Source organism: Myotis nattereri (assembly GCF_964212035.1).
Source record: "Myotis nattereri genome assembly, chromosome: 5".
NCBI lineage: Eukaryota > Metazoa > Chordata > Mammalia > Chiroptera > Vespertilionidae > Myotis > Myotis nattereri.
This window is the reverse complement of record NC_138080.1, coordinates 75,892,325-75,906,034: the sequence shown is the minus strand read 5'-3', so window position 1 is coordinate 75,906,034 and position 13,710 is coordinate 75,892,325. Positions and strand designations below refer to the sequence as shown.

General features: G+C 43.7%; 1 protein-coding gene across 1 annotated transcript in view; it reads left to right on the top strand.

Annotated features, from left to right (window-relative positions):
- The first annotated feature begins 762 nt into the window (after positions 1 to 762).
- AFF4 (ALF transcription elongation factor 4) overlaps positions 763 to 13,710 on the top strand; it is an 86,934-nt gene continuing 73,986 nt past the window's right edge. The window contains exon 1 of the mRNA XM_081092634.1: positions 763 to 1,100. The gene's annotated coding sequence lies outside the window, so the exon portion shown is untranslated. The remainder of the gene's footprint in view (positions 1,101 to 13,710) is intronic.

Genomic DNA, 13,710 nt, shown 5'->3' with positions numbered 1-13,710 from the left:
GTGTTTTCCAAATGATGCGCCAGAGGTAGGATCTCTGGACAATTACTGCACTGGCTTCCATGAGACCCTTTGAAAAGTCCGTCTGGTCCATAACTAGTATTTGACTCCCAATTACATGATAGTTTGCCCTGACTGGCAGGATGTTGAGGTGAAGGAAAGGGTTTAAAATGATATTCTGAACAGGTTTAGTGGCAGAAAATGTTTAGATGACGAAAACAAAGTGGGGTGCCGTCTCGGCTTCCGGAGAAGTTGAAGCGAGGCGGCGAGCACCCCCGCGGACAGTCCCCGCAGACCGCCTTTCCGGCGGGACCTGTTGAGGCCCCGGACTCGGACTCAGCACGGGAAGCCGGCCTGGGGGCTTTGGGGGCGCCGATGGCCTGAGCCCTTCACCTGAACCCCAGAACCGGTAGATCCGGCCGGGCCCGGCGCCGCCCTCCGCACCTCGCTAGCGGCTACGCGCAGGAGGGTGCGCGTCGGCGGGTGCCGGTCGGGTCCTGCCCGCCCCGCCCTCCGAACGCGGCCGCCGGGCCCGGGCTCCGGGCGCGGACCTCCGCCACCGGGGCCGGCGCTGGGCCCGTCCGGGGTCGTCGGGCCCGCCCGCGGCGCACGTCCCCGCCCTCGGCACCGGCACCGCAGCCCCCACTACCCGCAGCCCCCCGCGTCCCCGGCGGGGAGGGGCGCGTCGTCGTCACGTGACGCCTCGCCCGCCGGGCCTGGTCACATGGTGGCACGGCCGCTGCGTCAGTCATCCTGGCTGCGGGAGTCGAGCCTCCGTCGTCTCCGCCGCCGCCAGCTGACGGGGCGGAGATCCGGGCGCCAGGTCCTCGTCAGCCCGCCCCCGCCGCCGCTGCCGGCCGTCCCAGGCTGGGCCCGACCGTCATGGGCCGGGTCGGGACCTCCGCCTGTTCCGTGTGAGGCGCGTCGCCTCCGCCGGCGCTTTTTGAGACCTTGCGAGCCCTCGGCGCCCCGGGAGCCCCTCGTCCTTGGCAGCCTGTCGCCGCCCCCCGGCTGGGCTCGAATGCGCGTCGGGTGAAGGTGCAGGCCCGGTCCCGCCGCCGCCGCCGGGAGATGGTTCGGGCCTAGCGGAGCCGGGACTGGAGGTGAGAAGCCGCGGGGCTGCCCGAGGGCCGGGCCGCGCCGCGGGGGAGGGGAGGGGCGGGCGAGGGGCGGGTGCGGGGGCGCGGGGTCCCCCGGGGGCCTCGGGGACACCCTCCGGGCCCGGGCTGCTCCATCCGCCTTCGTCTCTCACCCCCGCGTTCCACTCCCTTCCCCCCCACGTAGAGACATCCACTAACCTAATCCTAACAAAAATCCCCAGAAACCCATCCTCTCGCCGTGTCCTCCGGCCCCTGTCGTTCCTCAGCCCGCCCCTCCCCTCAGAAACCCCGCCGGTTTGGGTGACTTTTGAATCTCCGATTCCCAGCCATGTCTAGTCAAAGAGAAAATAGGCCTGGGTTCTGGCGATCAGAACCCAACTAGTTCTCGCTTTCCTTCTCGCGATCCTGCTCACCGTCACCCTCCTCCTCTGCAAAAAAAAAAAAAAAAAAAAAAGGGGGGGGGGCGGAAAACACTCCGCCTTCGGGCAGCGGAGGGGGATAACTAAACATGGGAATGTGGGGGCGCAGTGCTCGAGCCCCCCCTGAACTCCTGAGCCTGCCTCTCGGCGGGCTCCCGGCGGCTGGCGTCTGGCTGGGGATGTGGAGGCCTCGGGCTCCAGCTGCCGGTGCCCGGGGTTCATCTCGTAATTGACGTCAGTGCTTTGTTCCTGCCACTTTGCTGCTCCTTCCACTCCCCGAGGATGGGTCGCGGGGCCGAGGAGCCGGCGCAGGATCCCGACGGCCGGCTCTTCCGCCGGCGATGTTATTTGTATCGAGTTGAGAGGACAGAGCCGAGGCGCCGGTGTGTGGAGTTCACGCCGAGACGACGGCTCGCGGAGGGTTCCTGTGCCGAGTTGCAGTGCGGGATCGGGGGGTTTCTGTCCTGCGGGGCGTCCCCTGGCCCCCTGGCCGGAGTTTTCCGGGAGGCATCTCAGCTGTAGCCGCCCGTGTGGATAGGATCTTTGTAAACGTCACGTTTGAAACGTGTGGTGGTGTGTTGTTGTTTTAGGACGTCGGTGTTAAAAGCGCAAAGCTTTGTTTCCATCTTCATCCTGCGAAGCTTTGTAAAGTGCTTCTTTTTATTTAACTGGCCTTTAACTTACGAAAATTGCAGTATTTATGAGATTACAAAAATTGCAATATTTATGAGAAATGCCTGAACTTGGCATTTGGTGAAGATCCTTTGTGGTCTCTGCATCTGCCTAGACTCATCTTTGGTCAATATGTGCATAAAGAAGGATTGGCAAGTGGCCCCTTGGTTTTTAACAGAGCTGGCTTCTTAAATTTCTCAGGTTAATTTTTCTTATTCAACATGGCGTTTTTCAGTTTCCAAACACAAAAAAATTCTCAGTAACTTGTTTTTAATTATCTTTTAGAGTTAACTTACTGGAAGCAATCAATGTATTTTTATTTTTATTTTTTTAATACCAGCAGTTTCAGTCTGTGGTGGCTTGCAGGCTGATGACTGGTGTTTGTTAGCTCTACAGGAACAGTAGGCAGATTTTACTTTAAATAAAATTTTGTGTCAAATGGGGACAAGATAGGATGTCTGTGAATGACCCAGCTTTTACTGTTTGATTAAAAAAAAAAAAAAGGAGCTTAGCTGTGTTAATTAGAAAGTGTCTACAATTCTGGGGTATTAAAGGTGATTACAGTGCTTTTGGTGAAGCTTTGTACTTAAGAATTCTTAAAGAAAAAAATATTTTCATTCAGATTCACTTTCTACTTGTCAGATGACATACATTCTCTTTTCTGTGCTCCTTGAGTTATTGTATCGCCTTTGTAACAGTTGATACTTTCTGCTTTGCATTGCAATTTTCTTATAGGTCTGTTGTAGTGTCTTTAGAGCAAGAACTTTATTTACACCTCTCTCTATCCTCCCCAATATTTTATACAATTAGTAGATTGAATTCAAATTGAATTTGAATGTGATTTCACAAAAAGGTAAAGAAAGCTATATGAGCAAGTGATCAGTATTTGTAGAGGAAAAAGTGACTGCCAGCTACAGAAGATGAAGACATCTAAAAATTATGTATCTTACCTTTTTTGTAGAGTTAAGGTAAATGTAATGGTTTAATGTATACCTGAGAGGAACAAAGAAAACAGGTATTTCTCCTTTTGTGGCCATCTACTGGTTTAGAATGGAGTCCAAAATATATGAGTCCGCTTTGTAGTATTTTTCAGAAAATCAAAGAGGCATTTTTTAAGGCACACCTTCACAATGACCCAGTGTGAATTATAAAAATTGACTTAAATTTTATTTATTTTAGCTCTATTCTACAGATACCTTACCATAATCTTTCCTATATAATATAAAGGTTTCCCAGTTTTTGAACCCCCAATTATTATGTTTTACTCATTTCTTTTTTTATTTCTTCTGATAAGTTGGAATAATTACATATGATTTCTGGGAGGATGTATACCAGTCTCAGTTACTGTGAAATAAGGTGTAGTCATGACTTAAAACTGCTTAAAGCTAATCTGACCTGTTACCTTGCTGCTTTTTACTTTGGTTTAAAAAAAACATCCCTACTTCTAGTATCTCTTACGCCCACTTATATTGGTTATTTGAAGTGATACTCCAGTACATAGAAGAGGGCAGTAATAAGCATTCCAATTACTGAGTTTTGGCTAATCATGTGCATTCCTATCTGTCTTGATGTTCATTTTCACAGGCAACATATCCTGAGAATTTTAATGATACTGGCATGTAGAAAATGTTAGAACCACTGAATCCATTTCAAAAATATTCCAAAAACATTTCAATTAGGGGACTACTTGTTCTATTTTTGAAGGAAAAAGATCTTACTTAAAATATATTTGCTTCATCAGCTATCATTAAAAAAAAATCTGTAACCTGAGGAAAGGCATTTCATATAACTTTTATCTCTCTAATGAGCCATGGTGGTGGCTTTTAGTGGGTCCTGTTTTAAATTACTCATTTTGATCATTATTTCCTAGGATAGGTAAAAGAACTCCATGCTTCTTTTCCCAAAGTGTGTGTGTGTGGGGGGGGGGGGGGCAGCAAGTGGGGAGGGGGAGTGGGAATCAGTTATTGATTGACAGAATAGATTGCCTTGGACAGCCAGTATGGTTTGGCTATCCAGATATTGTCTTGATCTGTCCTGGGACTGGACAAGAACTCCCCCTGGGCTGCTTGGAGCCTGAATGGGTCTCCCATGATTTTAACAATTTGGAGCTGCCTAGTGAGTTACAACTATTCACTTCAAGTTTTTGTTTTCGTCTTATCAGGGTAGGGATAGTTTTATGGAGAGGTGAGTACAGGTGAATACTCTGCATAGAAAGACCTTCCCACCTCTTTGCATTTGCTTTCATTTTTTCCATCAGGAATATCACTTTTCTCTCTTGTTCCTTACCTGTTAAAATTTCACCATCTTTTGGGAGAAACTAAGATGGTGGCATAGGGAAACACCGAAATTGCTGCCTCCTACAACAACTTCAAAACACAATAAAAGGACAGAACGGACATCATCCAGAACTTACAGGAGGGCTGGCGGAGTGGAAATTCTACAGCTAGAAGGAAAGAGAAAAGCACATTGAGGGTCAGGAGCTGCGGAAGTAAAGTGCAAAGGTACGGAGGCTCGAGAGAGCGTGGAAAGGGGCTGGTACCTGAGGACGCAGCTATCTTTTTGAATCGGGAGGGAGTCACAAGCTCCCGACTGCTCTGAACTCCGGTTCCGGGAAGTCTCTGGGGACCCAGGACTCATACGGGGAGAAACTGGACTGTCTAGCAGCGGGCAGATCTCGGAACTCGAGGGCAGCTTTCCCTCAGAGGTGCTTGCAGCAATTAAATTATCAGGACACTGAGACGTGCACCGCCGCTTAGGGCAGGGCTGAGAATCCGCCATAGTTCCTTGCTCCGCCCTTTGATTCCCTGAGACCCCGCCCCACCCAGGCTGCGGCAGAGGCTTTTGCATATGAATGCCCAGGCCCTTTGCAACCTGAAAATTACCTAACAAACTGCAGCTGGGCCACAGACCCAGAACTTCCAAGAGAAGGCCCAAGGCCCCACAGCAGCTTGCATTGCTTCACAGCTGGGCCTCATCAGGGCAACTCCAAACTCCAAAAAAGGAAGGGGAATCTGCAGTTCTCTTCATAGATCCTGTTGGGTAATCTCCAAGAGCCAGTTTACCCAGTGGTCAGAGGGGGACCATCTGGATTACAACTCCTCAGATCCATAAGGGACACACCCAGGGGGCAGACTCAGTGAGCACCAAAGCCCCACTGAAGCAAGTCTTGCCCCAGAAGGGTGTCTTCAGCACAGAAGTTCTCCCACTGCAGACACAGCCGATTCTCAATGCCAATTGGCCTGGAGGTCAATTCCTCCCAGTGATCCTACAACAATCAAGGCATAACTACAACAAGACTGTGCACAAAGCCCACAAGGGGGTGCACCAAGAGTGTCCACCTCAGGTAACGGGGGAGGCTGAGCCACTGGGCCCTACAGGACACCTAGCACACAAAACCACTCTACCAACACAGGGAAGCATAAAAAAATGTGGAGACAAAGAAACAGGTCACAAATGACAGAAATGGAGGGAAGCAAACGACTGGATATAGAGTTCAAAACCACGTTTATAAGGTTTTTCAAGAATTTTATGGAAACCGCCGATAAATTTAGTGAGACCCTCAAGAAATCTAGTGAGACTCTCGAGGATATGAAAAAGGACCAACTAGAAATTAAGCATACACTGACTGAAATAAAGAATAATATACAGAGATCCAACAGCAGACAAGAGGATCCCAAGAATCAAGTCAAAGATTTGAAATACAAAGAAACAAAAAATACCCAACCGAAAAAGAAAAAAGATTCCAAAAATATGAAGATAGTGTAAGGAGCCTCTGGGACAACTTCAAGCGTACCAACATCAGAATTATAGGGATACCAGAAGAAGAGAGAGGGCAAGATCTTGAAAACCTATTTGAAGAAATAATGACAGAAAACTTCCCCTACCTGGTCAAAGAAATAGACTTACAAGTCCAGGAAGCGCAGAGAACCCCAAACAAAAGGAACCCAAAGAGGACCCCACCAAGACACATCATAATTAAAATGCCAAGAGCAAAAGACAAAGAGAGAATCTTAAAAGCAGCATGAGAAAGACAGTCAGTTACCTACAAGGGAGTACCCATACGACTGTCAGCTGATTTCTCAACAGAAACCATGCAGGCCAGAAGAGAGTGGCAAGAAATATTCTAAGTGATGAATAGCAAGAACCTACAACCAAGATTACTTTATCCAGCAAAGCTATCATTCAGAATAGAAGGTCAGATAAAGAGCTTCACAGATAAGAAAAAGCTAAAGGAGTTCATTACCACCAAACCAGGATTATATGAAATGCTGAAAGGTATTCTTTAAGAAGAGGAAGAAGAAAAAGGAACTCTTACCATTTGCCACAGCATGGATGGAACTGGAGAGCGGATAAATACCACATGATCTCACTCATTTGTGGAATACAATGAACAACATAAACTGATGAACAAGGACTGGTCCAGAGACGGAGAGGCATTGATTGGACTGTCGGGCCTTGGAGGGAAGGTAGGGGAGGGTGGGGGTAAGGGGAAAAGATCAACCAAAGGACTTATATGCAAGCATATATGCCTAACCAATGGACACGGACAACGGGGTGGGGGGGGGGGTAGGGAGTAACGTGGGGTTAAGGACACATGTAATATCTTAATCAATAAAAAATATATTTTAAAAAAATAATAAAATTGGATTGTGGTGGAAAAAAACAAATTTTACCATCTTTTAAGGCCCAGGGCAAATACCATTGCATTCCTAAAGTTTTGCTTAATTCTTCACTCTACTCATTTGTGACCTACCTCCTTGGAATCCTTTATCACTTTGTATCTCCCTTAATTGTTAGGCAGCTAACTCTGGGTGACATGGAACACAATGTATTAGGGAAGACACACCAGTAAAATAAAAATTGTGACACTATTACATTATGTATCTCTGAAAAATAAGGATTAAAACAATAATCCAATATAAAATTTTACTAAAACATTAACACTAATTTTTTATTATCATTGCATACCCAGTCAGTGTTCAGATTTCTTTGATTACAGTTTCTGCTTTTTTAAAAAAAGTGTGTTTTTATTGATTTTAGAGAGGAAGGGAGAGGGAGAGTGAGATAGAAACATCAGTGATGAGAGAGACTCATTGATAGGCTGCCACCGGGGACTGAGCCTGAAACCCAGGCATGTGCCCTGACTGGGAATCGAACTGTGACCTCCTGGTTCGTAGGTCAGCACTCAATCACTGAGCCACACCAACTGGGCTTTACTTTGTTTTAACAGTTTGAGTTAGAATCCAGATAAAGGGACATACATTACATTGGGTATGTGTCTCAACCCTCCTTTTTTTTTCCCCTTCCTTCTATTGGTTGCTGTCTTTTTGTTCTTGTTCCCATACAATTGGTTTGTTAAAGAAACCAGGTTTTTACCCTATGAGATTTCTCACAGTCTGGATTGTGCTGATTGCATTGCTGTGGTTTCATGTAATACTAGTGACCTGGTGCACAGATTCGTGCACATTGAAAGAAAATTAATTAGAAGGTGGCTGGCAGGGCGGGACTGAGCGAGATGGGCTGGACCCGCCCTGGAGCCAACCTCCCGGGGTCCCTCCCTGGCCGGCTGCACCTGGAGTGGTGCTGTGGCTCAAAGGGCGTCTGTGGAGTGAGCGGGGTCCCTCCGGCAGGGGGGGGTCCCTCGGCCTGGCCTGCAGGGATTGGGCTGAAACCAGCTCTCCAACATCCCTTGGGGGGTCCCGGAGTGTGAGAGGGCACTCTACAGAGTTGCTGTTGTACAGGGTGTATAATACAAACACAAGTGTGCAGTAAACCAGATACGGGGCTGACAGTGCCCGAGAAACAACATTACCCACGGCCAAAGGTGGAATCGCGTAGCCCTGCGAGGAATCTGGCTCCTTCCTCTCTGGTTCCAGGTACGTCACCCGAGAACTGCCGCTGCCAAGTCACTGCAGCTTGGCAGTTCCTGCATTGAGCGTCTGCCCTCTGGTGCTCAGTGCGCGTCATAGCTATCAGTTGGAGAGACACTTAGCTAGAGGCCTGATGCACGAAATTCATGCAAGGGGCTTGGCCCTTGCAGCCCCGACTTTGTCTGGAAGGTCGTCCGGCTGTCCGGTCTAATTAGTATATTACGCTTTTATTATTATAGATGTTCCTTTGCCCCTATTTTTCCTTTAGTAGTTACATTTAGGAGCTTGATTTGATTCAGGCTTGAAATTTTTTTTCCTCCTCACCTGTGGCTATTTTTTCCATTGCTTTTTAGAGAGAGTGGAAAAAAGGGATGGATGGGGAAGAAGAGAGAGAGAGAGATGTGAGAGAGCTACATTGATTGGTTGCCTCCCGAACTTGCCCCGACTAGGGCCAGGGATCAAACCTGCAACTGAGGTACACGCTCTTGACCAGGAATGGAACCCGAGTGCTCTGACTGAGGCTCTAACCACTTAGCACACTGGCTAGACCAGCCGGGGGCAAACTCCGGCCCGTGGGCCGGATCTGGCCCGTTTGAAAAAAAAAAAAAAAAAGACCGTACCCTTTTATGTAATGATGTTTACTTTGAATTTATATTAGTTCACACAAACACTCCATCCATGCTTTTGTTCCGGCCCTCCGGTCCAGTTTAAGAACCCATTGTGGCCCTCGAGTCAAAAAGTTTGCCCACCCCTGGGCTAGACTATCATGCTTGACACTTTTTTAATGGCAAGAATACTTTATAGGTAGTGTGCACCTTCAGCTTGACTTCTCATCCTACCATGCCAGTGAAATTGCTCTTACCAAGGCCACTTGTGTCTTTTATATTGCCAACTTGTGTAATCATTGCTTACCATCTCTTTTTGTACTTGATAGTTAATCATTTTATCCTTGATATTGTTTTCTTCCTTACTTTGATGACTGTTCATTTACTACCTTTCTACCTACTAACTGCTTTTTTGCAGAGTTTTAATTCTTGGTAATCCTTTGAGATTGGTATTCTGGATTTTAGCCTTGTCATTCCTTCTTCACTCTAAGTGTTTTGTGGGCACCAGAACTCTTTCATCCAACTGAATATCCCCCTTTAGTTTGTCTAATAGGCACTTTGTTTTATTTAGGAAAGTAGCATATACTTACCTTAAGCCAAAAGAATTTATTGGGAACATATTAGGTACCCCACAAATTCCAAGAAAGGCAGGAAGATAGAACTCAGGAACAGCTGGATCAAGGGGCTCTTTGCATATTTAGCTAGTTCTCTTGCTGCAGACCAATTTTAACACTTACTAATTAATATCTTCTGAATTTGAAATCTTGTATCTTCTGCTATCAGAGAGAGACTGACCTGAGTCTCAATCCCAAATCCTAGCTAGGAAAGGGGACTCATTAGATTATGTGTCCACCTCTAGACCATAACTTTGGCTGAGGGGCTACATTGTAATAAGGTGCTCTGGCTGCACTATCCTAGAGAGAAGTGCAGTAAAGGGTACTCTTAAAACATAGTTGGGCCCTAGCTGGTTTGGCTCAGTGGATAGAGTGTTGGCCTGCGGACTAAGATCTCGGGTTCGATTCCGGTCAAGGACACATGTCAGGGTTGCTGGCTCAATGGGCATGCAGGAGGCAGCCGATCAATGATTCTCTCTCATCATTGCTGTTTCTATCTCTCCCTCTCCTTCTCCCTTCCCCTCTGAAATCAATAAAAATATATTAAAAAGCAAACAAACAAAAAATATTTGGGGCCCTGGCTGGGTAGGCTCAGTTGATTAGAGCGTCATCCTGATAACACCAAGGTTATGGGTTCCATCCCTGGTGAGGGCACATACAAGAATCAATCAGTGAATGCATAAATAAGTAGAACAAATCAATAATGTTCTCTCCCTCCTTCCGTCCCTCCTTCCCTCCTTCTCTCTCTAAAATCAATAATAAAAAAGAAGAGATAAACTTAGTTGGGCCACCTCATTCATCCCATGGCTATTCAGACCTACTTTTCCCCTTATGTATATTAAATATTTTATAAACATAATTTATATATATCAGCAAACAACCTTATCTCTCTTATGGAGACTACCCAAATTCACATCTGGCTACAGCACCCATAGGTCATTGTTCTCCGAGTTCAGATCCTAAAGGTGAGATCTCTTGTTAATCAGGCCTAGATATGCTTTGTCACATGTCTGAAAATTGTGGCTAAAAACTAAATTTAATCATCCTTAACATAACTGATACACAGTGGTTGGGAAACAAAATAACTAAAACTCTTATGAGAGGAGGGCAGAGGAAGATATTGTTGCAAAACTTACATCATATCTTGGTGGACAGGTATGGTATAAGGTAAATGATAGAACCAGCAAATTATAGGGGCCTTCATTTGTTGTCTTCCTTGAAAATGGAGTGAGTTTTTTAGCCAAATGAAGATTTTTCAGTTCTGTCCACTAGGAAGATTTTTGTCTTAGGTTAAGATTACCACTAAGAGGACATTTGGTAGTAGTGTTAGGGGAGGACACATCTATGTCGCCTACTACAAGGGTCAGCAGACTATGGTTAGTCGACATAGTGCTGTGTGCTTTTGTATGGCCTGTGAGCTAAGAATGGTTTTACATTTTTAAATGGTGGGGGAAATCAAAAGAATATTTTGTGGCATGTGAAAATTATAGGAAATGCAAATTTTTTTGGAAGCTCAAATTTCAATGTTCATAAATACATCTATTTGTTTATATGTTATCTGTAGCTGCTTTTGCTGCTGCAAAGGCAGAGTTAAGTAGTTGTGACTGTATGGCCTACGAAGCCTAAAATATTCACTAGGAGGCTTTTAAAGTTTGTTAACTCCTGTTTTAGCAGATCAAATGGGCCTTAGTGGACATTTGGGTCTGAGGATTGTCTTAGGGTTGAACAGTTAGTTATAATGTCCCTATTTACCGTGGTAGTTGTTACGGGTTTTTGTTTTATTGTAGAATACACATACATGTATACACACAAATACAAATACACATATACAAACAGGTGGGATTTGGGCATTAGCCTAGCTTTAGTTAGGGAATCAGACTTGAGGGGTCTTCTATACCCCGGAAGGAGGATTACACTATTGGTTACATTGTAACATGGTTGCCTTTAGTACAACTATGTAAATGGGGGGGAGAATTTCCAGAAAATCTGGGGTGAAGTGAAGCTAGAAGCTGGTCAGATAGTCCCTATAAGTGTTCATTATGTACAGATTAACTATTCTGCCACTTCTCAATCCCCTCACCTCCAATTCTGCTCTTTTTCTTGTCTTGGAGAATGTACCACTATCATCACTTTTCCTAGAAACATGCAAGTTGTCCTTGACTCCTCTATTTTACTTCTCACACCTGGCTTTCCCAAGATTCTACTTCCTTAACATCTTTGAATCCAAACCCTTTCTCTGCATTTGCTGCCTTCATTCAAAGCTTTCAACTCTCACCTGGATTATTGCAACAACCTTCTCACTTGTTTCCTTATTGCCAGTCTGATCTACTATATACCCTGTACCAGAATGATTTTTCCCTCGAAACTGCAAATCTGATTTTGTTACTTTAAACTCCTTAGTAGTGTTCCATTTTCTGTAGTATTCTTCTACTCGGGGATACTTAGACATTAATGAGTTTTATGTTAACTTCTGAAGGACTGCTTTATAGCCAAATACTCCCTTGGGAGTTTGTTGCTGTGTTTAGATTTTGTTTACTATTGTGTTTGTGCCAAGCTATAGTCCCTTGTACTAAGATGATACTGCAGTGAATGGCTCAGAAGGGAAAGTTGGAGAGTAAAATTGGACCATGTCATAGTATGTGTTAGTATTGGCAGGCCAAATCTGAAAGAACTCTGGCATAGTAGGTGGTGTCATATTTTCACCTTGAGATGTTTCTGGTGGACCCCATCTTTGTAATTAATGAACACAAAACAGTTTGCAGTGTAGGTGTTGTGTTTCCAACTTCAGCAGTGGTTTATATACTTTATATATATTTAATGTAGATTTTGATAAGGTAGGAAACACAAATGAACAAGATTGCCAGAGTTAGCAAGTGAGACCTCTTTAAAGTGGACATTTAAGGACTACTAGTTGGTCTGGTGTATAAAGTTGTATTTCCCAAACTAACAAATAAGCACAGTTATTAAGTCCATTTTGTATAACATATTTATAAGCATTTTCTGTATTAGTATTATTGAAGTCAAGTTATAGAAGTGGTTTAAAAATATAGAACCAGATTTGAGACTACATATTTCCAGGATTGAATAGTCATTGGTATGGTTTCTGTAAACCAACACAATCTGTTACATTCATGTTACTTAAAATTTTGTTTTATATTTAGATTTTAAAGTTGTTTTAGTTTTACTGTTATGTAAGAGTTATAAACATAATGAGTTCATACCTAATTTTATATTTACATATTTTTATTAACATTATAGTAAAAAGTCAGAGGAAGCTTGGAGGGTTTTTTGGAAGAAGGTATATGTGGTTAGCTTTGAAATAGATGAATTTAGAAATGGGGAGAAGTAAGGGACTACTAAGAGAGGCCAATTTGAGTAAAAATCTGGATCTGAATGTATGTAGGTTATTTTCAGGCTCAGATAAAATCTGAAGGCTTTATAAAAATAGGTAAGAATTGAACTGTACGCAGCTTGAAATCCTTTTATTGCATAAGAATCTCTTAGCTCTGTTTTATAAAGATGTAAAAGTAATTACTAGTGCATACATTACAGAAGTTTCCAATAAGATGCCTTTTGGGGTTTTAGATATTTGTATGCTTTAAAATATTCTGAATCAAAAGATTGATTTTTTTCTATAAAAAGAACTGTAAATTTTTACTTTTAACCATTTTCTATGCTCATTTATTTATCTTTGAAGGTGAAAATAGGCTTCTCTGATTTTTTTTTTGTTCATATGCTTTTAGGGTATGGTAGCAACAATTTTTGAGATAAGTTTACACTAGTTAAATTTGGTTTACACATTTCTAAATATTAATGAAAGAAGTATAATTTGATTTGGTTTTGGTTCTGAAATAGGTACATGGTATATAATTGTAGGACAACAAGAGGAAAGAGTATTTAGTATTACTGAGAGAAACATTGTCTAAAGGGAGGCAGCTGGTTACATGTAATATGAATATTCATATATTCTTAGACTTACCCTTAAGTGTGAGCATTTGTGTATGTAATAAACATTTCTTGAATTGAGGTTTTACATTGTCTAGTATTTTTAAAAGAACATACCAGTTTATCAGTAATCAGTCTGGCAAATACTGTTTCAAATTATTTATTGAACAATGGAATAACTGCTTAACTACATAATAAGCACTACTTATGATACTGTTTGGCTTCTAAGATGAGGAAATAAAGTTTTGCTTTATCCAAGAAGCTTCATGGAGGAAGTGAATTGAATTATAGTTAAAGGAAAAGAGTTGTAGAGCTTGACAAGTAAATATTTCAGTTCTGGCCTATCTGAAATCATTAAATGCAAATGTTACAGTGCTCAATTAAAATTTGTTGCAGATGGTGTCTGATTTTAATGTAATATGAAGTACTGATTATTTCTATTTTGAAATTTTAGTATTTCGTGATATTAGGTAAATAATACCATGATC